At 40.1% G+C, this 26,793-nt stretch overlaps 1 long non-coding RNA gene across 6 annotated transcripts in view; it reads right to left on the reverse strand.

Annotated features, from left to right (window-relative positions):
* Window positions 1-210: 210 nt before the first annotated feature.
* The window catches only part of LOC122559571, a 33,954-nt gene continuing 7,371 nt past the window's right edge, over window positions 211-26,793 (reverse strand). Inside the window, exons 1-5 of one of the 6 annotated variants that reach the window (XR_006314471.1) lie at window positions 17,571-18,018; window positions 14,276-14,414; window positions 12,028-12,148; window positions 3,053-3,290; window positions 211-248 (exon numbers count right to left, since the gene is read on the reverse strand). This is a non-coding gene — a long non-coding RNA (uncharacterized LOC122559571). Of the gene's footprint in view, window positions 249-2,534; window positions 3,291-12,027; window positions 12,149-14,275; window positions 14,415-16,300; window positions 16,342-17,570; window positions 18,019-26,793 lie in introns of those variants that run through there. The other 5 variants (XR_006314463.1, XR_006314467.1, XR_006314465.1 and 2 more) reach the window with 5 other exon arrangements.

Consider the following 26,793-nt stretch of genomic DNA (forward strand, 5'->3'; position numbering starts at 1 on the left):
GAGTGGTGGACGTGATCTATATGGACTTCAGCAAGGCATTCAACAAGGTTCCCCATGGGAGACTGGTTAGCAAGGTTAGATTTCATGGAACACAGGGAGAACCAGCCATTTGGATACAGCATTTACTCAAAGGTAGAAGACAGTGGGTAGTGGTGGAGGGTTGCTTTTCAGACTGGAGGCCTGTGACCAGTAGAGTACCACAAGAATCGGTGCTGGGTCCTCTACTTTTCATCATTTATATAAATGATCTAGATATGAACATAAAAAGTATAGTTAGTACATTTGCAGATGACACCATAATTGGAGGAGTAATGGACAGCAAAGAACGTTACCTCAGAGTACAACAGGATCTTGATCAGATTGTTCAATGGGCTGAGCAGTGGCAAATGGAGTTTAATTTAGATAAATGTGAGGTACTGTATTTTGGAAAAGCAAATCAGAGAAGGAGTTATATACTTAATGGTAAGGTCCTGAGCTGAACAAAGAGACTTTGGAGTGCAGGTTCATAGTGCCTTGAAGTTGGAGTCGCAGGTAAATAGGATAGTGAAGCAGGCGTTTGGTATGCTTTCCTTTACTGTCAGAGTATTGAGTATAGGAATTGGGAGGTCATGTTGCAGCTGTACAGGGCATTAGTTAGGCCACTTTTGGAATATTGCGTGCAATTCTGGCCTCAAGGGCAGCACGGTGGCACGGTGGCACTGCTGCCTCACAGCACCAGAGACCCAGGTTCACTTCCCACCTCAGGCGACTGACTGTGTAGAGTTTGCACATTCTCCCCCTGTCTGCGTGGGTTTCCTCCGGGCTTCCGGTTTCCTCCCACAGTCCAAAAATGTGCAGGTTTGATGAATTGGCCATGCTAAATTGCCCGTAGTGTTAGGAGAAGGGTTAAATGTAGGGGAATGGGTCTGGGTGGGTTGCGTTCGGCGGATCGGTGTGGACTTGTTGGGCCGAAGGGCCTGCTTCCACACTGTAAGTAATCTAATCTAAAAAAAAAGAATGTTGTGAAACTTGAAAGAGTTCAGACAAGATTTATAAGCATGTTGCCAGAGTTGGAGGATTTGAGCTATAGGGAAATGTTGAATAGGCTGGGACTATTTTCCCTGGAGTGTCAGAGGCTGACGGGTGACCTCATGAAGGTTTATAAAATCATGAGAGGCATGGATCAGATAAATGGGCAGTGTCTTTTCCCTGGAGTGGGCAAGTCTAGAACTAGAGGGTAAAGGTTAAGGATGAGATGGGAAATATATAAAATGACTTAAAGGGCAACGTTTTCATGCAGAGAGTGGTTTGTGCATGGAATGAGCTGCTAGAGGAAATGGTGGAGGCTGGTACAATTGCAGCAGTTAAAAAGCATTTGGATGGGTATATGAAAAGGAGGGACTTAGAACGATATGGTCCAAGTGCTGGCAAATGGGACTCGATTAGGTTAGGATATTTGGTCGCATGGACAAGTTGGACCAAAGGGTTTGTATTTGTGCTGTACATCTCTATGACTATGACTCAATTAGATCACAGCTAACATTAACTATGTGGATGTAGACATGGAACATGAAGGCTGGCAAAAAAAATCCCGAAACTTTTGTAATTAAGTGAAAAGCTTAACTTTTTCAGTCACCATAAATCGATGGGTGTAATTAGAAATGAGCAGATTCACAGGATGTAATCCTCAAACCATTAATTTAAAAAATCATAAAATCACACATGATAAAACTTATTCAGTTGCTGTAAGGCAGTTAGTGGTCTTGATTATATCATTGCTGCTTATTCCATGGTGTCCTTTACTCTGTAGTGGTAGTTTTACAAATGTGTGCTGCCAGCAGGAAGTCTTGCCTGCCAGCAACACACATTGAGAATTCAAGACCAACTTTCTGTTAATGCAATGCAAGCAATGTTTTTGTTTAGGTCAAAACATGTTGGCATTGAAACAAATTAGTAAATACATTGCCAACTTGTGATTTTTTTTGCTTGCACGCTGAAGATATGGAATATATATATATATATATATATATATATATACTGTCCCAAAAGTAGCTCAAATGGATCTCTGCCCATCTTTTCCAGTGTGTCACTTCATACTGGAACTGATGGAGGTTTTCTGTATGCAGTAAGCAATTCCAGCGTGCAACTCATAAGAGTACAAAAAGGAAGATCCAGGCCAACCTCTCACCTCTCACCTTTGACCTGTGATTCAGTTTGAATTTGAAATCAACAGCAAGAATAGCGAGCCACCTTTTATACAACAACAATTCATTCTTCAGAAACAATTTGGAAAGCTGTATCTAAGTCAGCTGACGTTGTTTGTCACAAAAATATCTAAACTTCAAACTCAACTTGCAATTATACATATGCATAACATAACACTTGACGTCAGAGATGCTGACTTTTAATCTTATTGAAATATGTTGTCTTTTTCACCTTTTATAAGCTTTAGATCACCATGATCTCAAATAGTCAAAAATAATAGAAATTTCTATTTGATACTTTTTAGATTTCAGCCATTCACTGATAGTTTGGAAAATGCTGGCAACCACAAATTTTATGAAGCAATTACTTTTATTATTGACAGTGGAAGTCTTTCTCAAATAACCCTTCATTTCATAATGTCACTAGATACAATAAAAATTATTTGAACATTTAATATTATCTCTTCCGATCTAGCTTGCTTTTAGTTAATGATGGCTATACATAGGCTTAGTACAAATGCTTAGGGTGCTTCAGATATGACCAGTAAACAGCATTAAATGTGGTTATAAACATTGGATGCTATCTACAATCATTTGATTGTGTTAGTCAACAAGTGCAAGAGGTTCACTCTGAAACAATCAAGAAAAAAAGTGAATAAAGACACAAAATAACTAAATATAGAGATATGCTGCTCCTGATCTTTCTTCTTTGGCAAAGAAATAACTATTTTTAATTAATTTTTGCTTAACTGTGTAAATTGAGCAAACCAAGGCCTTAATTATGATTTATTCTGCCATAAATAGTTCTTCAGCATACAACTATTGTGAAGAATTACAACATGGTCTGACAATTGTGAGATGAAACAAACCTGTTCTGTAATTCACTTTGCAGATGTCTAGTTAGTCAATCCAGTGATCTGTAATCACAAACCCTGTCAGAAAATGAATGAATAATGGGCTGTGATAAAATGGTGGGATTTTCTACTTTGCTTGTTCCATGTGGTGAATGCCATCTGTAATTGTCAGGTCCTGTTGGCTTTGTTCTTTACTTGAGGATGGAAATTAAACCATGTTGACTTCATCAGTGGAAGCAGCAAACAAGGAGAGCTGGAAATGTTGGAAAGAGATTTGAGCTAGGCAGAGAAAGGTTTAACAAAAGGGATGGGGAGGTTTTTGAATCAACATTTTAGGATACATTCTTCTTCATCACATGGAAAGCACTCCTGCAAAGCTGATAGCCTACCCATTACAAAATCTATTTTATTTACAGATTGTATTACTATCCATGTGGTACAAATGTAAGTTTGCCCTAAATATTTTAACACTTAGCTGAAATGCTTAGCTGGAATAAAGTTTTGAAGCACATTTGTCCCAAAAATCTAATAATAGATCACAGTGGAATGGCAGGTATATCTTGACATGATGTGCCTATCACCACAAATATTCACCACTTATCTGCTGAGGACCAATGTTTCATACAAAATGTATGATATTGCAGGTAGTTGATTGAATATGTATTATAATTCTTTGCTGTATGATTCGGGTTTCTGTATACACCAACTAACCCCTGTTGACTCCATTACTGAAGTGCTAAAAATAACAGTTAAATGTCATGTGTACAGCAAAGCATACATTATCCTAATATATTTTGTTGATTTAAGAATAAGGCTAATTCATAAAACAAAATCATTTTTGATGCCAATTAGTTATCATTTAGTATCTGTTCAGCACAACTTTCTGGGAAGAAATAATTTGCATTTACAAAGCACCTTTCACAACTTCATTGTTTTAAAGCAATTAAGTACTTTGGAAGCTTCAACCATATGCCACCAATACTCCTGTCAATTTTCTTGCTGTAGAAATAAGCGTAGAGTATATTTTATTAATGTAAACTTTTATAAACATCAAATTGCCTACCACCCCTATACAAAATGACACTGCTTTAATTTTAATGCACATGTAACTGCTCGTTGGCTTCATACTTGAGCTCCATATCTCTGAGAGCATAGCGCCAATTTAATATGATATCATACGATGTCAGTTGACAGCAAGAACTAGAGTCATAGAGTCATATAGCACGGAAACAGACCCTTCAGTCCAACTTATCCACGCCAACCAGTTGTCCCAATGTGACCTAGTCCCATTTTCCAGTATTAGGCCCACATCCATCTAAACCCTTCCTATTCATATACCCATTCAGACCCCTTTAGTAATGTTGCAATTGTACCTGCCTGCACCACTTTCTATGGAAGTTCATTTCAGACATGCACCACCCTCTGCATGAGAAAGTTACTCTCAGGTCCCTTTTAAACCTTTGCCGTCTTACCTTAAACCTAGTTTTGGACTCCCCGGAAAAAGAGCTTGGTTACTCATCCAATCCACACCTCTCATGATTGTATAAAGACACCTATAAGGTCACCCCCCTCAGCCTCTGACGCTCAAGGAGAAAAAGCCCCAGCGCATTCAGCATCTACCAAAACTCAAACCCTCAAGTCATGCAACATCCTTATAACTCTTTTCTGCACCCTCTCAAGTTTAACAGCATCCTTCCAATGAAGGTGACCAGAATGATACGCAGTATTCTAAATGTGGCCTCACCAATATCCTGTACAGCAATAACATGATGCCCCAACTCCTATACTCAATGTTCTGATCAATGAAGGCAAGTGTGCTATACGTCTTCTTTGCCAGCTTGTCTACCTGTGATTCCACTATCAAGGAAGTGTGTACCTGCATCCCTTGGTCTCTTTGTTTGACAACTCCCCAGGGCCCTACCATTATTGTTTAAGTCCTGCCTTGATTTGCCCTACCAAAATATTACACCTCGTATTTATCTATATTAGCAATACAGAGACACAGAGTAAGACAGACAGAGAGACAGAGAGAGACACAGAGAGACAGACACAGAATTAGACAGAGAGAAAGAATGAGAGAGACATAGAGAGAGAGAGAGAGAGAAAGAAAGAGAGAGGAGACAGACAGAAGCAGAGATAGAGAAAGGAAAAAAATGATTGAGCATGACAGGGAGAGACAGAGAGAGAGCGAGTGAGGATGTCAGGGTGAGGAAAGATGGACTGTTGGAAAGGGTGATCTGGGTACAGAAGTGAAATTGGTGTCAGGGTTTTTGAAACTCCACCACAGCATGAGCTCAAAGCGTGACTCGATGATATGGGAAATCCTCTCGGTGTGAGTCTAATGTTTCTGCTCTAAAATGAAGATAGCGCAGTTAAAAATATGAAAAACAAGATAAGAATGCAATGTGATTAGTGAAACCTGTTCTGTAACATGGAAAAGTCATGTTCAGTTTGAGAGAACAGTGTCCTTTCCCATTCTTGCTTCTTAATGCTTTATACCCATGTTATTTTATTCTCTTCCTTCCCTTGGTTTCTCCCACACTTTTATACTTTTCTTTAAATGGAAGCACAAGGACAGTGATAAATGTCTTAGCCTCTGATCATCATGCTTCTAATCTGACCACCAGGGAGGTAGCAAGTGTAGCGCTAGGGTGGTTTACTCTCTGATTTTATTTTTGCCCTTTATTTTGGGGGATCAACTCATCAAATACCCAGTGTCTTCTCTTCAGAACAAACTTGAAGTCGGGAACTCTTAATTCTGGAACTATTTATGAGGAATTAAACAGACAAAAATTATCTTACTGCTCTGTGAAACATAACACTGGAGGACTGCGCCTTTCTGCCTCTCCTGGAATACTAAGATTCATCACAATTCACATTTTTATTCATGCAACCTATGAAATCTAAATTTGTAAGGACTTGTCAATGTAATAAGTTTGAATATAATAATGTAGCTATTCTGTGTACTTTTCCCTTATATGTGTGGTCATAAAAAACAAATGCATTCTCCAAATGGAAATACGTCTATGAAAAGCAAACTCAAAATATTAAATACTGAAATGGATGTCATAAGTATAAGTCATAATTTAATTTCAACCTTTTCCTTTAAATGTCAATGCAAATAAAAATACGTCTTTGACGTTCTTGAGTATATGTCTTTATTGGTTTCATATGATAACCTTTTTGGAGAGTGCATAAGAATTTATTGCACATCTGTTCAGTATTTTCTTTTTTATTAGGAAAAAGGGGATGAAACAAGTTTCCACCCACCTTCCCCCACCATAGCCACCAATGCCTTCTCTTCCCTGTACAGATGCATCAAACATTATTAGAGGTGGAGCAAACATGCGATGGATTTATTGATTATTTCATAAACTATCCTGAAAAGGCTTTGGTAAGGAAAATAAGTTAAACATAGAGGTCCAAAGGTGTAGGAGAAAATATGAAAACTTCATGCCAATGTTGGAATCATGCAGTGCAGTTTGCAATAACTAAAGGACAAAGTCCACATCTTTAATTCAGTAGTGGCTAGTAAATAAGTGGAATGAAAATCAAACTACTCTGGTTTATTGGTACACATGTGTAGAATTGTAGATCAGCTGGCTTTTATTTTCTGGGATGGGTCAGCCACTGTTTTGTAAATGTTTTTCTCCTAACTGCTTCCCCCTCCCTTACAATCAGTGGCCCATTGCCCAGCTAAGGACTTTAGTATATAATCTGCCTGTAGTCCATGGCCAGAGCCAAGTATAGCAGTATGCCTTGTACTTTGATATTTCTGAAATTGTCTGCTGTGTTTAAGTGATTAGCATCTGCTAATTTTCTCTAGAGTTAACATTACAGACAATGGGAATATTTATTATTAGTAGTTGTAGTTACAGAGGTATAAGGAAAGAATTGCCTAAAGTGAGCTGGGAAAATATACTAAGAGGAAGTGTCTGGTGAGCAGAGGCAGATATTTAAGCAGATTTGTCAAAAATCTAGGCAAAATTTTGTACAATCAAAAAGGACTCAATGAGAAGAATTGAACCACCTATGGTTAACAAAGATGGTCAAGGAAAGTATCTAATCAAGTCTCTAAGACACACAAAGCAGTGAAGACTAATGGTCGAGCAGAGGGCTGAGATTTTTTGGACCACCAGCCAATGACTAAAATGTTAATAAGTAGAAAGGAAATTGACTATGAAAGTAAATTAACAAGAAACATAAAAACAACCAGGAATAACTGCTATGAGCATATAAAAAGAAAGAGGATGAATGAAGTGTGTGGGAGACTTGGAGGATGCTACTGGGGGAGTGACAATGGGGAACAGAGAAATGAAAGGTAAGTTTTTGCATTGATCTTCATGGTGAAAGACACTCTTAATATCTCAAAGCTAATAGATAAGCAAGGTGCTAATGGGAGGAAGCATTTTTCAGAGTCTCCATCACTAGTGACAAAGTCATTAACAAATTAGTGGGACTAAAAGCAGAAAATATGTCAGGATCTGATGACTCACAATGAATGGATTTAAGGGAAGTGGCTGCAACGATGCTGGAGGCATTGATCAAAATATCACTGAAATCATTGCATTCCAGGAATGTTCTGGCAGACTGGGAAAGTGTTAACACGATGCCCTTGTTCAAGAAGGAAGGGTGACCGCAATTAGGGAACAATAGGCCTGTTAGCCTAAGATATGCCATTGGAAAATGTGCTACAGTCCACTATGTAGGAATAAATAACAGGACATTTTGGAAAGTTTAATTCAACCAGAATCAACATTGTTTTGTGAAGGAGAAATAAAGTTTGACAAATTTGCAAGAGTTCTTTGAGGATATGATTAGATTACTTACAGTGTGGAAATAGGCCCTTCGGCCCAACAAGTCCACACCTAGCCTCTGAAGAACAACCCACCCAGACCCATTCCCCTACATTTACCCCTTCACCTAACACTAAGGGCAATTTAGCATGGCCAATTCACCTAACCTGCACATCTTTGGACTGTGGGAGGAAACCAGAGCACCTGGAGGAAACCCACGCAGATACGGGGAGAATGTGCAAACTCCACACAGACAGTTGCCCGAGGTGGGAATTGAACCTGGGTCTCTGGCGCTGTGAGGCAGCAGTGCTAACTGCTGTGCTACCGTGCACAGGGGATATAGATGGTTTCAGTAAGTGAGCAAAAAATTACCGGATGGAATTTTAAATAGGAAAGTACGAGGTCATGTACATTAGTAGGAAGATTCAAAGGACAGACTATTATTCAAATGGTGAGAGACACCAAAAAGTGCAGCACAAAGAGATCTAGGTATTCTTGTGCATGAAACACAAAATAGCATTTGGATGCAGAATGTAATTGAGGATACAAATGGAATTTTAGTATTTGTCATTAAGGGTTAGAGTTTAAAGGTATGGAGGTTTTGTCAGAACTCAACGGGATGTTGGTGAAGCTGTATCTGGGGTGCTCTGTATAGTTTGGGCCCATATTTAAGAATGGATGTCTTGGCATTGGAGGCAGTTCAAACTGGATTCACAAATCTAATTCTTAAGATGAGGAGTTGACTTATCAAGAACAGCTAAGATTAGATTACTTACAGTGTGGAAACAGGCCCTTCGGCCCAACAAGTCCACACCAACACGCTGAAGCGCAACCCACCCATACATTTACCCATTTGGCATGGCCAATTCACCTGACCTGCACATCTTTGGACTGTGGGAGGAAACCAGAGCACCCAGAGGAAACCCACACAGACACGGGGAGAATGTGCAAACTCCACACAGTCAGTCGCCTGAGGCAGGAATTGAACCCAGGTCTCTGGCGCTGTGAGGCAGCAGTGCTAGCAATTGTGCCACAGTGCTGCCTATAGGTTAGGGCTTAATACATTACAGCTTAGAAGAATGATGGGTAATCTAAACATGCAAAAATGGAGGAGCTTTGACAGAGTAAATGTTAAGAAGAAACTAAAACTTGAGCTAAGGGGCATAGTTACAGAATAAAGGAACAATTATTTAAAACTGTGATGCAAAGGAACCTATTTATCTAGAAGATAGTAGATATCTGGAATTCTTTACTGAAGTGAGTTGTGGATGCTAGAATAAAAACATTTTTTAAGATATTTACAAATATAGTGGACAGATGATTGGAATATCAAGGAATTGACGTCTATGATGAGTGGGCATGAAAGAGAAGCTGAAGCCTGAAGCAAATCAACCATCATTTTGCTGAATGATGGGTCAGGCAGGAGGAGTCAAATGGCCTACTCCTGCTCTGGAGATGGCAGTGTTGGACTGGGGTGTACAAAGTTAAAAAAATCATGTAACACCAGGTTATAGTCCAACAGATTTAATTGGAAGCACACTAGCTTTCAGAGCGCCACTCTTTCATCAGATGTTTGAAGGAACGGTGCTCCGAAAGCTAGTGCTTCCAATCAAACCTGTTGGACTATAACCTGGTATTATATGGTTTTTTAACTTTGTACACCTGCTCCTACTTCTTCTGAACTTACAGAGAGAATGGAGGTCTAGTTGCAATATTCTGGACATCAATGTATGCCCCACCAAAATGTTTTTTTATGCATCAGATATTTAAGGAGATTTATGAAAAGGGCAGACAAATGATATTATGATCAAAAAATACACTCAATTTCTTTGGCACACTCAAAAAGAGCTCTTTACGGCAAACGCTTACCTTGCAAAAAGTAAAAGATTTTCATTCAAGATTTTAAATGGATTTTATTTGGTCTTGGATCTCATGAGCATCACACCCTTAAGTTATTTATTTATGCAAAAATCACATTATTGTGTGTTCTAAACCATGAGTTCTGAATCTCAGACATGCCACACAAAGGATGTAGAAAAAAACACTAAACAGAAAGCAAATCACTCTTGATCTATCTCTTTAAAAAAACTAAAATAACTGCAGACGCTGGAAATCAGAAACAAAAACAGAAATTGCTGGAAAATCTCAGGTCTGGCAACATCTGTGGAGAGAAGTCAAAGATAACGTTTTGGGTCCTGTGACCCTGCTTCAGAACTCATGGTAGCTTGGAAAGAGTTGTTTTATATGCAAAAGATAGGGTGGGGAGTGGGGGTGAGCAGTAAATCATAGGTGGAGATAGAGCCCAAAGAGAGAACAGAACAGTTGGCCAGACAAAAGAGTGGCTAATGGTCAGCCTAGGAAAATGAATGCCTGCTAATGGGTCTATTAGTGGCTAACAATGGGTTATGTAATAGCAGACAATGTGATAACGAGGCTGGTTTGTGGGGATTGTACTAAGCACAAGGAAGATGGTGCCTCAAGTCCTAAAATTGTTTGATTTGATATTGAGTCCAGAAGGCTGCAGATATCCAAATGGAAAATGAGGTGCTGTTCTTCCAGCTTGCACTGACCTTTGCTAGAATACTGCAGCAAGCTTGAGCCAAAGATGTTGGTGAGGGAACAATGTGGTATGTTTAAGTGGCAGGCAACAGGAAGCTCAGGGTCTTTTTTGTGATCAGAATATAGGTCGTTTGCAGTAGTCAGCCAGTCTACAGTTTGTTTCCCCAAAGCAGGGGGGACCACATTGTGAGCAGCAAATGCAGGTTAGATTAAGTGAAGTGCAGATAAATTGCTACTCCATCTGGAAGATGTGTTTGGGCCCTTGGATACTGAGGGAGGAAGAAGTTAATGGGCAGGTATTATACCTTCTATGGTTGCAGGTGAAGGTGCCATGGGACTGTGGGTGGTGCTGGGGAGTGAAAGAGGAGTGGACCAGGCTGTCCCGGAAGAATTAGTCCTTGCAGAAGGCTGAAAGGGAGGATAGGGGGTTATGTGTCTGATGATGGAATCCCACTGGAAGTGTCAGAAATGGCAGCTAATGATCTTTTGGATGTGAAGGATGTGGATGTGCTGGGGGAGGAGCTGCTAGGTGAGTACAAGGGTGAAAGTGAGCACTGCAGACGCTGAAGATCAGAGTCGAAGAGTGTGCTGCTGGAAAAGCACAGCCAGTCAGGTAGCATCCAAGGAGCAGGAGAATCTATGTTTCAAGCATAAGCTCTTCATCAGGAATCTTCCTGATAGAGAGCTCATGCTCGAAACGTCAATTCCCCGCTCCTCGGATGCTGCCTGACCAGCTGTGCTTTTCCAGCATCACACTCTTCAGCGAGTACAAGGTTGACCCTATCACTGTTGTGAGAGGGAAGAGAGGGGCTGAGGGTTGAAGTGCAGGAGATGGGTCAGACCAGGCTGAGGGCCCCGTCAACTACAGTGCTGGGGAATCCTCGGTTGAGCAAGAAGGTGGACATTTCGAAGGCTTCGATGTTGAAGTTGGCATCATCAGAACAGAGGCGGAGGAAGTGGGAGAATGGAGTGAAGTCCTTACAGGAAGTAGAGTGTGAGGACATACAGTCAAGGTAACTCTGGCAGTCTGTTGGTTTGTAGTGAATATTGATGGCCAGCCTAAGTCCAGAAATGGAAACAGAGATGTCAAGGAGGGGAAAGGAGGAGTCAAAGATGGACCAGATGAAGCTGAGAGTGAGGTGGAAATTGGAAGTGAAATTGATCAACTTCAAATTGCAAACAAGAGAGAGAAAAACAGTACCAATGATATCATTGATATACTGGAGAACGAGTTGTTTGTGATGGCCGGAATAAGGCTGGAACACGGAATGTTCCATGTCTCCCATAAAGAGACAGGCATAATTGGCATCCATGTGGGTACTCATGGCCACCTTTGACCATGAAACGTCTTCATTTCCTTTCAGGCATTAAGGAGCACAAGATGCAACAAGTCAGAGATATCAACAACTCATCAGAACCTTCCTCTCCTCCCCTCCCCACCCCTTCTTTCTGACTCCATCCCCACTCCCTACCCCACCTCCTGTCATGTATTCACTATCCCTTCTGACCTTTGGCTACAAAGAAACAGCCAAGCAACACGTCAATTGAACATTCAAATTTCAAAGTAATTTCGAAATGGGATATTGTCATAAGCTCTCCAGTGCAAATAAATCACTTCATAGAAAGTTTCACTACCTTCTTTATTTGTAACATCTTCAAAGAAGTTGAGCGTGTTTCTCTCATCATTCATGGAACAGCTCTTTGTACAGCGACCACAGCTTCTGTGGTTGAATCCTATAGATGAGTTCCAATGAGCCTGTGTGGGCAATAACAGAAAGAAAGTGGCTCCTCAGTAACATGATCGATCAATCAGCAATCAAAAAACACAAAACTAAAATCTTAAAAGTTTCCAGCAAACACTGGTACATGGTATGATGCCTCTACGTAAACCCTGCATATTGTTTCTTAGAATCCCTACAGTGTGAAACCAGGCTATTAAGCCCAACAAGTCCACACCAACCCTCTGAACAGCATCCAACCCAGACCCATCCCCCTACCCTATAACCCTGAATTTCCCATGGCTAACACACCTAGCCTACATACTATGGATAATTTAGCATGGCCAATCCACCCAACCTGCACATCTTTAGACTGTGAGAGGACCTGGCGGAAACACACGCAGAAATGGAGAGAACATGCAAACTCTACACAAACAGTCGCCCAAGGGTGAAATCGAACTTGGGTTCCTGGTCCTGTGAGGCATCAGTGCTGACCACTGAGCCACCATGCTACCATTTCTCTAATTAAGATGTCTACTGTACAAGCCTTTTGGTGCATACACCGTAACAGATTATATGTGCAGCAACAGTAATAAGAATTTCTTTCCCCAATTTCAGTCCCCATGGTACCCAAGACAAGGAGTTTTTAATGATAATGTGCATGATTTATAGTCCAAGGTATGAAGTTAGAAGCTCCTGCACCTTCTGCATACTATGGAATATTGATAGGCGATTGTTACTTTGTCAGTTAGTGTCAATCTTTACAACTCATATGACATTACTTATGCCTGTCAGTCATGAATAGGATTCATTTGTAATGTTGAATGTTCAAGATTATTGCAACCAGGAGTTTTAGTTAACACAATTGATCAACGCACAAGATCCACATAAAGCACTATGTGATAGCAAATATCTTTTATTGGCTCTTTGTGGGTGTCTGTCTGATACTTTTGCCCTTTACTGGACCTCACATTACACTAAAGTGGAGGCCCCGAACACAGAGGAAAGAAATAATAATGCTACCACTCTGGGCATGTGGCAGCTATTTCCATTTCACGTGTGATATAGATGAGCATGGGTAGGCAGCACAGGTAATGGTTCACAAAGTGATTCACAGGCTCAGTTTCTATCTGCATGGAGAATAGGAAATTTCACATAAATAAGGTAAGGTTAGGTATAAATGAGATGTAAAGGCATGTAAATAGGCCTCTCGACCTGCTGCGCTTTTCCAGCAACACATTTTTAAACAGTGAGATTCTTGGCATCAAGGAAAGAATTGATTTTTCACTCAAGGTTTGAACAACAAAGTGAGAAATTTGCGAGTGAGTAGTGAGAGGCCTATTTACATGCCTTTACATCTCATTTATACCTAACCTTACCTTATTTATGTGAAATTTCCTATTCTCCATGCAGATAGAAACTGAGCCTGTGAATCACTTTGTGAACCATTACCTGTGCTGCCTACCCATGCTCATCTATATCACACGTGAAATGGAAATAGCTGCCACATGCCCAGAGTGGTAGCATTATTATTTCTTTCCTCTGTGTTCGGGGCCTCCACTTTAGTGTAATGTGAGGTCCAGTAAAGGGCAAAAGTATCAGACAGACACCCACAAAGAGCCAATAAAAGATATCTGCTATCACATAGTGCTTTATGTGGATCTTGTGCGTTGATCAATTGTGTTAACTAAAACTCCTGGTTGCAATAATCTTGAACATTCAACATTACAAATGAATCCTATTCATGACTGACAGGCATAAGTAATGTCATATGAGTTGTAAAGATTGACACTAACTGACAAAGTAACAATCGCCTATCAATATTCCATAGTATGCAGAAGGTGCAGGAGCTTCTAACTTCATACCTTGGACTATAAATCATGCACATTATCATTAAAAACTCCAGCAACACATGTTTAAGCTCTGATCTCCAGCAATTGCAGTCCTCACTTTCTCCAAGAATCTCACTGTCCCAATCTTGCCACATTTTCCCATATGACTTGCCATTGTCCATATTATTCAGAGTCTGGAAAAATCCAGCCCCTAGTTTTCTATCATTACTGACTTGCATTGTCTAGTTTTATTTCAAAATTCCAACATCCACCTTTCCTTAATCACACTTTTCTTATCTAGAAACTTTAGTTACTCACAAATTGAATGCTTACATTTATCAGAACACTCTAGTTATAAGTGTTGGTGTTGCTGTCGTTACGCTTTTCATATTGCTGAATAGCATGAAACTACATTTAGACTTCTATTGGTATAGTTTCTGCCTTTCTGAAGAATGAACAATATGTGGCCCATCTGTAGGAATCAAGGAGCAATAAGCAACTACAGCTCAGCAAAGACTTTAACAAATTAAGAAAAACCACATCAGTCCTGCAGCAAACAAAAACAAGTGTTCGAATATGATTGTGCCATGAATTGATCTAAACGCTATAGTCAGAATGTCTCATTAAATGAAGCAACCCAGTGAAGTGGTTAAGTGTAATTTCAGACACTTTCAACAAAGCAACGAGGATGATTATAATCTGCCTCTACAGATGCTGGAGTGAACTGAAGAAGCTAATAAGTGTAATAACATAGAACAGTGACCAACAATCATGCAATTATTCTGTGCACACACATTCCTCTCAGTAGCTCTCCAGCATGATTCTTTGAATGTATAATAGTTATTCATACTGATTCAAAATCTGAAAGTGAGGCTATGTGGACACTATAAAAGCTGAAGAGGTGAATTCAAAAATCAACGGAGTTTTGTTGAAATTTCAGGATGGTCTTATTTACATGGGCTACCAATAAGGTTTTCATTCATAGCTGCAAAGTACAGGTTATGGTAAACTTCTTTCAGACACTCCTCATGTTCTTCAGTTCACTTATGCTGCTCTTCTGTTCAGTATTGCCAAGTTATCATTCATGCCTTGATAACTAATATCCAAAACATGTTTTAGCTTGGTAGCTGAACAGAAGTAGACTTCATTCGTTAACACTCAGAGAACAGATTCTTAGAGTACAAGAATGTTTCCGAATGCTGAATGAGCCTATAATCAATTCATTCACAAGCTGCTTTTTTATAGTTTAGAGAAATTCTAACTGGAGCCCATTAATAGTTTGGAGAAACTCTTACTAGAGCCCATTAAGAATATTTCTCATCTGTAGAATGTTGTAGCACAACTAAGTTTGACTAATTGCTGTAGTTCAGCATTATATGTACACAGCATTTGTTTAACAAGTCACTGATAGCAGGTGAAAGTGAGGACTGCAGATGCTGGAGATCACAGTCAAGATTAGAGTGGTGCTGTAAAAGCACAGCAGGTCAGGCAGCTGCTCGGATGCTGTCTGACCTGCTGTGCTTTTCCAGTACCGCTCTAAGTCACTGATAGCAGTCAGCTCACCTGACAAACCTTCTCAATCGAGAAAAGAAGTGTATAATAAGATACTATAAGACAAATTATAGAGTAACAATGAAGTTCTAGAAATCTGATTATAGATAAGGCAAAATGCCAACAGATTTGTGGATGGGCTGTTGCAAAATGGAGTGGATTTTGGTTACCGTGGGATCTTATGCTAATCCCTTATGTTCTAATGAATCCTCAGTAGAGCTCTCACCAGCTAAAAGGCTCAGGAACTCTACAGCTAAAAGCAATTGATGCCAGATGGCATTGATTACCTTGTTTATCTCAGCAAATTACTCCTTTCAAAGTTAAAAATATTTTTTGCTGTTTTCTTAGTCCTGCAAGGGCCTCAGGGATCTTCTGGTGAAGAGGTTGATAACAGTTTTGCCCTACTCATATAGATTGGAGTAAGCATCACTGAAGGAGTCTTATTGGCAGTCCACCTTGACCATGTAAATAAACCCATCCCTGAAATTTCATCTCTCTTACATTTTACTGGACAGGAAGGTCAAGGTTCTGCTCCACACACTTTTCAGCAGTAAGTGAGTCCAAGGAAGAATCCTAAATCTATGAGAGCATTTTGATTGTTACCATTGCATTAATATTAAATCATTTTTGTATAGAATTATAAGAGGTCATGCTGTAAAGCTGACAGCCTAGTGCGTTGAAGCCAAATGCAACAAAATCAAACAACTTTATCGACTTTTTACAATGTTTCAAAGATTAAGAGAAATGAGGGATTAGTACCATTCCTGCATTTAAACAATGATACACAGTGAAAGCAAGGCAACTCACCATGTTTGCTTTGACAGCACTTTCCAAAGTTGTGATCTCTACCATCTTGAAAACCAAATGCAAGAGAAATACACCACGTGTAAGTTCCCTTCCAAACCACACACCAGACTGACTTGGAACTATTTCAATATTCCTCACTATTGCTAAATGAAAATCCTGATCACCCTTTTTAACAGCATTGAGGGTGTTACTGGGGGTAATACACCAAGGTTTACAATGGTTCAAAGAGGCAACTTACTACTATCCTCTCCAGAGCAATTAGGGAATGGCATTTTGTTGGTTGAATCATTGACACCCATTTCCCATGAATAAATGAACAAGAAATATTGTTATAATTGATAGTGTGTTACAAATCATTCAAGAAGTCTGGCATGTACATTTACAGCATACCATAATCTGGATCTATAGATAGTAATGGCAGAGATTCCAATCTCCTCTTCATGACAAGGCTGACCAGTAAATGCACCTGTTCTTACCAGATATTGGCAAGTTCTGAAAGGTTTTACAGAATGACAATCATCCGATTTTGCCACATTATGAATGCACCTTCCTAAACTATCAAGTCCTGGGGTGAGACTCAAGCCTGAACCTTTTGACTCTAAGCCAGAGGTGCTGTCCACTGTGTCATAAGATTTTCATTTCAAAATTGCTAAGGAAAAGCTAAATAATCACAGGAAGGAGCAGAGACTGGAAAATTACCTTCATTAGATTTGATGAAGAGGCTTGTGTAGACCATAAACACAGGTCAGGATCCATTGTGCCAAATGGCACATTTCTGGCTGAACATTCTATGTAATTTCTTATAAGTATGAATACTTCTTATCTGTGTCTGGAGGGAGGTGCAGAACAGCTGTACCATACTAAATAGAATACCTTCAAGCTATGTTAGATGTGTGGTTAATTTTAATTTTGACATTAATTACAAATCTAAATCTATAGCTGTTAAGGATAGTGACATGTTGGCATAATTATCACCAGGAAATCTAAAACATTCAGAAGTCCTACAAAGGAGTGTGACTATTACCACTGTGCACGTGCACATGGTATTTTACTGTCAAAACACACATTGTTTGCAAGCAGCATAGCCTCACCAAACATGATGAAAAAAAGTAAAGGTCACAAGGAGAATTATATAGATCCCTGTTAAATACAATTGAGTGAAATATAAAAGGGCTGTTTCAGTTGGGATGATTTTACAAAAACAAGTTTTGACAGTAAGCAACCACTGAACACTGCATGCTATTCCATCAAAGTGAAAAATTACAATTACATTTAGGTGATGTATAGGCTGGAAACTCATGGCCTGGGCCCTGAATTAGGGCATCCACAGTGCTGAAGGATGAAGTTCCAAGTATTTGACCCAGTTGCAAAAAAGAAACAGTGATACATTTCCAAGTCAGGATGGTGAGTGTATTGTGGTTTTCCTTTGTATCTGTTGCCCTTGTTCTTCTTAATGGTAGTGGTCATGGGTTTGGAAGCTGCTGACTAAGGGGCCTTGATGAGTTGTTCAAATGCATCCTGCAGTGGATACACTTAGTTGTCATCATACATTAGTAGTGAAAAGTATGAATGTTGAAGGTTGATGTGTCATTCAAGAGGGTTTTTTTTACTCTCAATGATGTTGAGTGTCTTCGAGTAATAGAATCATAAAGATATACAGAATAGAAACAGACCATTCAGTCCAACTCGTCCAGGATGACCAGATAGCCTAAATTAATCTAGACCCATTTGCCAGCACTTGGCCCATTATCCCTCTCAACCCTTCCAATCCAGATGCCTTTTGAATGTTGTAATTGACACCAGCCTCCACCATTTCCTCTGGCAGCTCATTCCATGCATGCACCACCCTTAGCTTGAAAACGTTCCCCCTTGGGTCCCTTTTATATCTTGCCCCTCTCACCTTAAACCTATGCCCTCCACTTCAGAACTCACCCATGCCAGGAAAAAGACCTTGTCTATTTACCTTATCCATGCCTCTCATGATTTTATAAACGTCTATAAGGTCACCCCTCAGACTCTGACACTCCAGAGAAAACAGCCCCTGCCTATTTAACCTTTCCCTGTAGTTCAACCCCTCCAACCCTGGCAAAACCCTTGAAAATCTTTTCTGAGCCTTTTCAGGTTTCACAGGTTGTTGGAGCTGTGCTCATCATGCAAGTGGAGACTATTCTATCGCACTCCTGACTTATGCTTTGTAGATGGTGGACAGCCATTGGGGAGTGAGGAGCTGAGAAGGTTATTGCAGACTTCTTGGCCTTTGATTGCTCTTGTAGCTACAGAACTTATATGACTGGGTCCAGTTCAGTGTTTGGACAATGATAACACCAAAGATATTGGTAGTGAAGGATTCAGCAATTGTAATGTTATTGAACATCAAGGGAAAGTGTTTAGATTGTCTCTTGTTGGAGCTGGTTATTTTCTGGCACATATGTGGTACTTGTAATTTGCTCTTTATTGTCCAGGTCCTGCTGTATTTGAGCTTGTACTGCTTCAGTTTCTGAGAAGTCACAAATGTCCAAATTGACACTGAACTGGACCAACTAAAAACTACTGATGCAATTATCAGGAAGTATCCCCATTTTTGACTTCATGATCAAAGAAAGGTCATTGGTGAAGAAACTGATGATGCTTGGGCCTCATTACACTAGCATTGATCCCCTGGTTCAACAGTTTCATGACCATGGATCAGAAATCCAAAGTATTATGGACAGTCTGTAAAAAGAGAGACACAGGGAAAGTCACACCAGAAAGATCAAATTGGAACTTCAAACAAAAACATTTCAAAGAGAAAAGTAGCAAGACAAAACAGAATGAACTGTGATCTTTTATGACTGAAAAAGTAATGAGCGGCTAATGATTCCTGGCTCAACAGCAAGAAATTCCTTGCAGATTATATTCCAAACTGCAGGTACATTTTGGGTTTTCCACTTTGAAAAATACACAAGGCCAGAGGCTTAAAGGGCAGTTTCATCCTCACTGGGATGTGCTTGTTGGCCTGAACATTCTCACCACTAACACCGGTAAGTTAAGGTGCCTATGTACATTAGTCTCGGTTTGAGTGTTAGCATGCTGGAGTCACCTTTTCTTTTGAATCTATCTGTATGTGTGCTATGTTACTAATCCTTCTCACATTTATTTATTAATTATCTTCACAAATAAACAGAGGGACCTTGGGGTGCATGTCCAACGATCCCTGAAGTCAGCAGGACAGTTTAGTAGAATAGTCAAGAAGCCATTTGAGACACTTGCCCATATAAGTCATGGGAGAAAGTAAGGACTGCAGATGCTGGAGATCAGAGTTGAAAAGTGTGGTGCTGGAAAAGCACAGCAGGTCAGGCAGCATCCAAGGAGCAGCTCGGATGCTGCCTGACCGGCTGTGCCTTTCCAGCACAACACTTTTCAACTTCATCAGTCATGGCATAGATTATAAAAACAAGGAGGTTAATTTGGTGCTGTACATAGCTGGAGTACTGTGTGCAGTTCTGGTTGCTGCACTATAGGATGGTCTGCTGCATTGGAGATGGTGCAAAGGACAATAAAAAGCATTTTAGCTATGAAGAGAAGCTGAATAGACTCAGGTTTTTTTTTTCTTTCGAGCAGTGAAAGCTGAGGGGGAACCTGATTGAGGAGTATGAGTACATACTCATTGATTATGAAACAGTTGTTCCCCTTTCTTGAAGGGTTGATAATGATAAGGCATAATTTTAAGGTGAAGGGCAGCAAGCTTAGAGGGATTTTGAGCAAAAGGATTCTTCACACAGAGGGTAGAATCTACTGCCTGTGTGGGTAGTGGAGGTAATGAAATGTCATCGCATTCAAGGCTATGAGCCAAGTAGTGGAAAGTGGTATCAATGTAGATAAGGCAACATAGACTCACTGGGCCAAAGGGCCTTTTCTGTGTTGTATGACTCTATGATTCCATTACTATGACTTTGTTAACATAAGAAAGCCTGATCAAATTGGCTCATTTTAAAACATAAGTTCATTTATATCAAGAAGAAAAGGGAACAGATCAGTTTTTAAGTACAACTTCTTGAGATCAATGTAGGGAACAGGTGAATAAAGGAGAACCAGATGATGGGCTCAGTGATTCGGGACATATCATCTAGAACTGTAACAAATGAGAACCTCACCCAGGGTCTGCATATACTGAAGGTAATGGTTGGATGGGTATGCTGGGCCATAGGTGACTGATGGTTGTTGAATACAATTCTGCTCCTGTTGATGGCCCACAGTGCCTCGCGGACACCCAGTTTTTGAGTTCCTAAATCTATTCAAAGTCTGTCCTTTTTAGCACAATGATAGTTCCACAAATGGAAGATGTGCTCAATGTGATGACTGGACTTCATCTCCACAAGGACTGTGCACTGTTACTCAGAGCAGCATTGTCATGGACGGATATGTATGTAACATATAGATTCTTTGAGACAAAATCAAATCGGTTTTTCCTTCTTGCTGGTTCCCCCATCACAGGCCTTAAGGACTCAGCAAGATCAATCAGTTATGGTGCTAAGGATGCATTCTTGGAGATAGACATTATAGCCCACACCCATCCTCACCTTGCCATTCCTAGTGTTTCCTTCAAGTGGTGTTCAGCATGGAGGAATACTGATTCATCAAATGAGTGGTTGGGAGGTTGTGTGTGTGTGTGGTAATCAGCAGCAGGTTTCCTTATCCATGATTGAACTGATGCAAAGGATTCCAGGGAATCTGAAGTCAATTTTGAGGGCTTTCAGGGCAGCTCCCTCCCATATATCAACGTGGGGTGGTGGGACTGGATGAGGCATGCTGATGGTGGTGTCTGGGACATTGTCTGTCAGGTATGATTCCATGCGGATGACTATGTGTGGCTTAACTAATCAGTGTGTTAGGTCTCCCAATTTTTGCACAAACCTCCAGATGTTAGTAAGGAAGACTTTGCAGAATCAACAGGCTCTGTGAACTGTTGTCATTTCAGGCTTAGGTTAATGCCAATGAACAATGTGGTATCATGCCTACTGTCTTTCCTGTAGCAACTTGATGCAACTGAGTGAGTGGCTTGTGAGGCAGTCAAGAACATTGCTTTGGATCTGAAGTCACATGTAAGTCAGATCAGGTAAGGATGGCAGAATTCCTTCCTGAAAGGACTCTAGATAGCTTTATTTTGACAATCGATCATGCTTGTATGGTCAACATTACCAAGAAAAACTTTATTTAAAACTTCCTTATATAATAGCTTTTTCATGGATATTTTTCTAATCAACCCATTCAGAGATGGTTTTACACACCACTTGATTAGGTGGGACTTGAGCCCAGGTCTCCACAGCCCAGAGGTATGGACACTACTACTGAGCCACAAGGGCCCTCAATAGCTTTTACTACCCCAGATTTATAAATTGAAATCAGCTCCAGATGCCAACCCATGGCCTTGAAGTCTAAATTGATCATTCAGTGATCTTATCCACATGCTACTGCCTCTCCAGGTCAGGCAGCGTCTGTGGAGAGAAAAACAGAGTTAACATTTCAGTCAATGATCTTCATCTCAACTGGAAGAAGACAGAAAGGTAATAGGGTTTAACCAGTACAATGGTGGTGAAAAGGGAGACAGAAGGAAAGAACAGAAGAGAGAGTTCTGAGAAGCAGATGAAAGCAGGTTTGATTCAACAGTGAAAGGTAGGATGGTGCAAGGAGGTAGTTATGAGAAAATGTGGATCTAAAGATGGTGTAAATGGGAAACAGCAGAATCATCACTAACACAGGTTATAAATTAGATTTACATATTAAGGAGTATCAAGTAAAGCAACCAACATTCGGACACCACATGTTTCTTAACATGAGGTTTAACTGTCACTTATAAGCCAATTTGCAGCAGTTCAGAGTGTGCACTGTTGATAAAATAGCGGCATAACATCAGAATTGGATCTTCTGATTATGTATTCAACTTAGATAATGTAGTAAGGTTCCCCCTTGGGGATGCTGCCTCACACACTTGGACTCAACATCATAGGAAGTAGAACTTAAATGTGACATGAAACTGAGTCAAGAAGAGATAATCTAACAGGAGATTCCCAACTATCTATTGAAACTGTTACTCACCAGGAAGTTAAATTCTACTACTGTGTGACTTGCACATGGATAGCATTATCCCTTGATAGTCAGAGTGAGATTTGCAATGCCACATTTTAATTTCAAAAGTTACTGCTGTCCAACCATCAGAGAAACATAACTGCAAACTTACTATTTCCAACTATTCTTACGTTAATAAATTATTCATATAAAGCTTCTGTTAAAATTGCATGATTAACTCTTAAGCAGATCACATCATGTATGCGTGCATGTATATATGTGTCAAGATAGCTGGTGACTCACGATAGAGGCATGATAGTTATTATATTTGCATATCTTGTTTTAATGAATAATGTCAAACTGATTATTTTCAACACCTTGATGGTGAGGACGCAAAATGTAAATGAAATGGGGCAAAAAAGGTAATTTCTAGTTCAGTTTCCAATGAAGGATTCATATTATTTAAAATCTTCATCTGTAATATTACATTGTAATATTATGTGATTATAGTACCTTTGTATCATGTGATGCTATCTGCCAATCAAAGTTCAAGATTAGTTCAACCTAACCACAGAATTGTTGGGGGACCAATCAAGCCACTTTCTAATTACTTTACATTCCATCTTTCCATCTACACAATGCAGTTTACCCTCTCTGTCTAATTTTTTTTTGTCCAAGGTACATCACCCTGCACGCTGAAGCTTTGAAACACCATTCTCTCATGTTTAAAATCCACTGCACTCCCTCCCACCAAGTGTCAACCATGTGATCTAATCCTCAGGTCTAGTCGGAAGCTCTAATTCCCTAGATTTGAGACAAAAACTGCCCCCATTTGAACCTGATAGTATCTCTAACAGTATTAATTCATGCTCTGCTGCCCATTGCACATCACCCCTCCCCCAACTTGCAAATTCCTTCCTGTTTGGACCATCATCAAGACCACAGTAAATCCCCTAATATAAATAAAACATGTTTTGTGTCTGTTTAGATTTGGTGCAGAAATATTACTGCACCAATCAGAAAGTTAGACAAATAATGCAGTCTTTGAAGAGTTAATGTGCAAGAATGAACTGTTCCAGTCTATGATAAACTAACAGGAACAGTGATAACTTTACTTTAGTATATACCAACTGGTTGACACTCTCCATACGTTTTTTTCCCAGACTAAGAATGAGGCCCGATTCAAACCATCTGCCTTGAGGCAAGGAGTGAGTGATAGCGCCCACAACGCATTGGTCCTGTCTCAGTTAATGACTACTCCAGAAACAAAGCAAGCCACTGTTGAGGCAAACAGCTCAGACCACGATGCCTCATCATCTAATCCACTTACAAGGAGAACAGGCCTCTGACAGCAACCAGCACACACAACATACAGCCAGATGAATGGCTGAAATCTAACAGAAGAGATTCTGCAATCAGGTAATGGAGAAAACAATCAAAGTAAGGATACCTTGGGAGCCTTGCTCTTTCTTTGAACAATATTGATAAAATTGCATGTGTATGTGCTGTGGATCAGTGACAGTTTACAAGCAGAATTAGAACCTGAGACAAGTATTTGTTTTGGGACACTTACATAAAGGTCAGCTCCTCCTACATCTTCTTTTACAGTTCTAGGTGAACTGTTTCACCTTTGCTCTCAGAGTCTGTGTTTGCATTTCTGCGCAGGTACACCAGAAAATTAACCTAAACTTTTGTTTTATATGTTATTACTGTGTTATGAGTACGTCAAATAACAGTGTGATGATCGAATTGCATGAAGTCTGCAAATATTAAAAGAAATTCTTAAGTAGCATCTTGCTAAATACAACATGGACATTGGTTCAGAAGTTTTCATGTTATCCATTTGCGACGATCAAATTATGAAAATGGAGCTTGAAATCAAAATGGTGATCAATAAGTGCTTGATTGTATAGTATATGGATTTGGGGGTGAGGGAGATTTATTAAAGCTGAGAGTTAAACAAAGATTACCTTCATTAAAATACTATTGCAAAGAAGTAAGACATTTCTATGACAGGAACATTATTCTCAGTCCAATCTATTTACCAGCACTTAAATATTCAATTTGGCCCATTGGTGGGTGCAGAGCTGACAATCTGCCAATATTCTATGACTGGTCAAGGTAATGTAGACAGCTTGCAAACCTCTTGCTGCCTGTTCATTACAATGGGGGTAGAATGCAACTCAGGATTGAACATCCTGCTGACTGATTGGGAGCCCAGGTGCATGTCCATCTTTTGCAGTTTGCAGCTGGAATGCACTTCCTAATTGCTGCCTGCACCTCTTCAAGAGTAGGTACACTCAGACTGCAGCATAACATAAGAACATAACATATAGGAGGTCATTTGGCCCTTTGAGTTTGCTCCACTATTTGATCTAAAAAGTTGTACTAATTCTTTTTTTCCTGGCTTCTGTGTTTTATTACAACATATTTTGTCAGATTGCAAGTTTGCTCACTGATAGATTTATTCGCAGACATTTTGACACCATGCTAGGTAACATCATCAGTGAATCAGTGGTGAAGCATTGGTGTTCTGTCCCACTTGCTATTTATCTGTCTTGGTCTGTTGTGATGGGTGGTATCATTTTCGGTTCTTTTTCTGATAAGTTGGTAAATGGAATCCAAATCTATATGTTTGTCAATGGATTTCCAATTTGAATACCAGGCCTTTAGGAATTCCTATGCATGTCTTTTTTAGCCTGTCCCAGGATGGATGTATTGTCCCAGTCGAACTGGTGTCCCTCTTCGTCTGTGTGAATGGATACCATGAATAGTTGGTCATGGCTTTTGCCTCAGACATCTGACTAAGTGCCATCCGCCAATAACTGTACTTCCTATGCCAATGCCTCAGGAAACAGGTATTATCATGATGTATTAAATACAAACCACCTCTCAACACCTGACAAGCCAAGAGAACAGCAGAACAGAATGGTCACAGAATGCTATGAAAAATGATAAATGATGCCCACGACCAACTCCACAATACAAATGAGAAATTTCACACCAAAAAACTCTGTTCACTAATGTGACTGATGGACTAATGGACAAGTGGGCTAGAATGAGCCATCAACACTAAACAACAGCGAACCAAGAAAAAGAAGAGACTAGCCTGACGAGAAAATCTGGCCAAGCTCACACATAGCAATAATATGGACAATTCCAAGACTTGGTTAAAGAATCTGTTGGACCAACCACTCATAGACACGGAAAGAGCTGTCCTAGTATGAAGGATGAACTTTAACCACAGGGACGTGGACAACAAGGATTTCCTAGCAGCACTGGAATCCACCCTGAAAGACAACAGACTTACGGACGAAACCCAGCAGGCCACCAGACAGACAGTAGCACCAAGACTAAGCAGAAGGAAAGAAGGGAACACCCTCAACACACTGGAAAGGAAAGCATGGAAGGACTCAGAAAAAACAGAGACATTGTAATTCTACCAGCAGACAAACAGCGCATGACAGTCATCCAGAACAGAACACAATACATTGAAAAAGCAAACACACTACTCACAGCTACCGATACCTACCAACAGGTAACAATAGATCCGACTCCACAGCTAGAAAACCGCATTACAGCATCCCTAAGGAAACCACACAAGATGGGTGAAATTTACAAGACAGATCTCCAAAGAGTGAAACCTGAAGGATCCAACACACGCTGTTTCTAGAGATTACCAATGGTACATAAACAAGCACCATCTCCCCCTCTCCCCCACCCCCCCACCCCCACAGACCCATAGTCTCACGTCCCGACACACTAACATACAGACAAGCAAAGGAACTGCAATGCAAACTGAAACACCTAGTAGAAGAGTCAAGCCACTCCATCCACTTCATCCAGGAATTCCTTAATATTATCAAACACACCAAGGTAGAGGACGATGAGGTCATGGTTTCCTTCGACATGATGGCCATATTCACGTCAATAAGCATCATCTTAGCCAAAGAAACACTGGCCTTACTGCTAGATGAACCACCTGACAGTGCCAACTCCATCATAAAGGACAGCATCCTCAAACTAGTTGACTTGTGCCTCACAACCCACTTCACCTTCAACGACAAGGTCGACAAACAAATTAACGGAACATCTCTAGCTTTAGGTCCACTATGTGGATGACATCTTTGTCATCACGAAATGCAGCAAATTAGAAGAAACACACAAACACATAAGCAACATCCTTAGCAGTATAAAGTTCACCAAAGAAGAAGACAATAACACAGAGTACCCTTACTAGAATGCAAAAGCAATGGAGAGCTTCAGACCAGCATTGACAGGAAAGCCACACAAATTGACCAGATACTCTACTACAGGAGCAATTGTCCCACCGCCCAAAAACAGAGCTGCATCACAACATTATTTAAATGAGCCACAACACATTACAGCACACTGGAGCTACAAGAAGCTGAGGAAAAACACCTATACAACATATTCAAGTATAATGG

This window comes from Chiloscyllium plagiosum, chromosome 2 (assembly GCF_004010195.1).
Source record: "Chiloscyllium plagiosum isolate BGI_BamShark_2017 chromosome 2, ASM401019v2, whole genome shotgun sequence".
Taxonomy (NCBI): Eukaryota; Metazoa; Chordata; class Chondrichthyes; order Orectolobiformes; family Hemiscylliidae; genus Chiloscyllium; species Chiloscyllium plagiosum.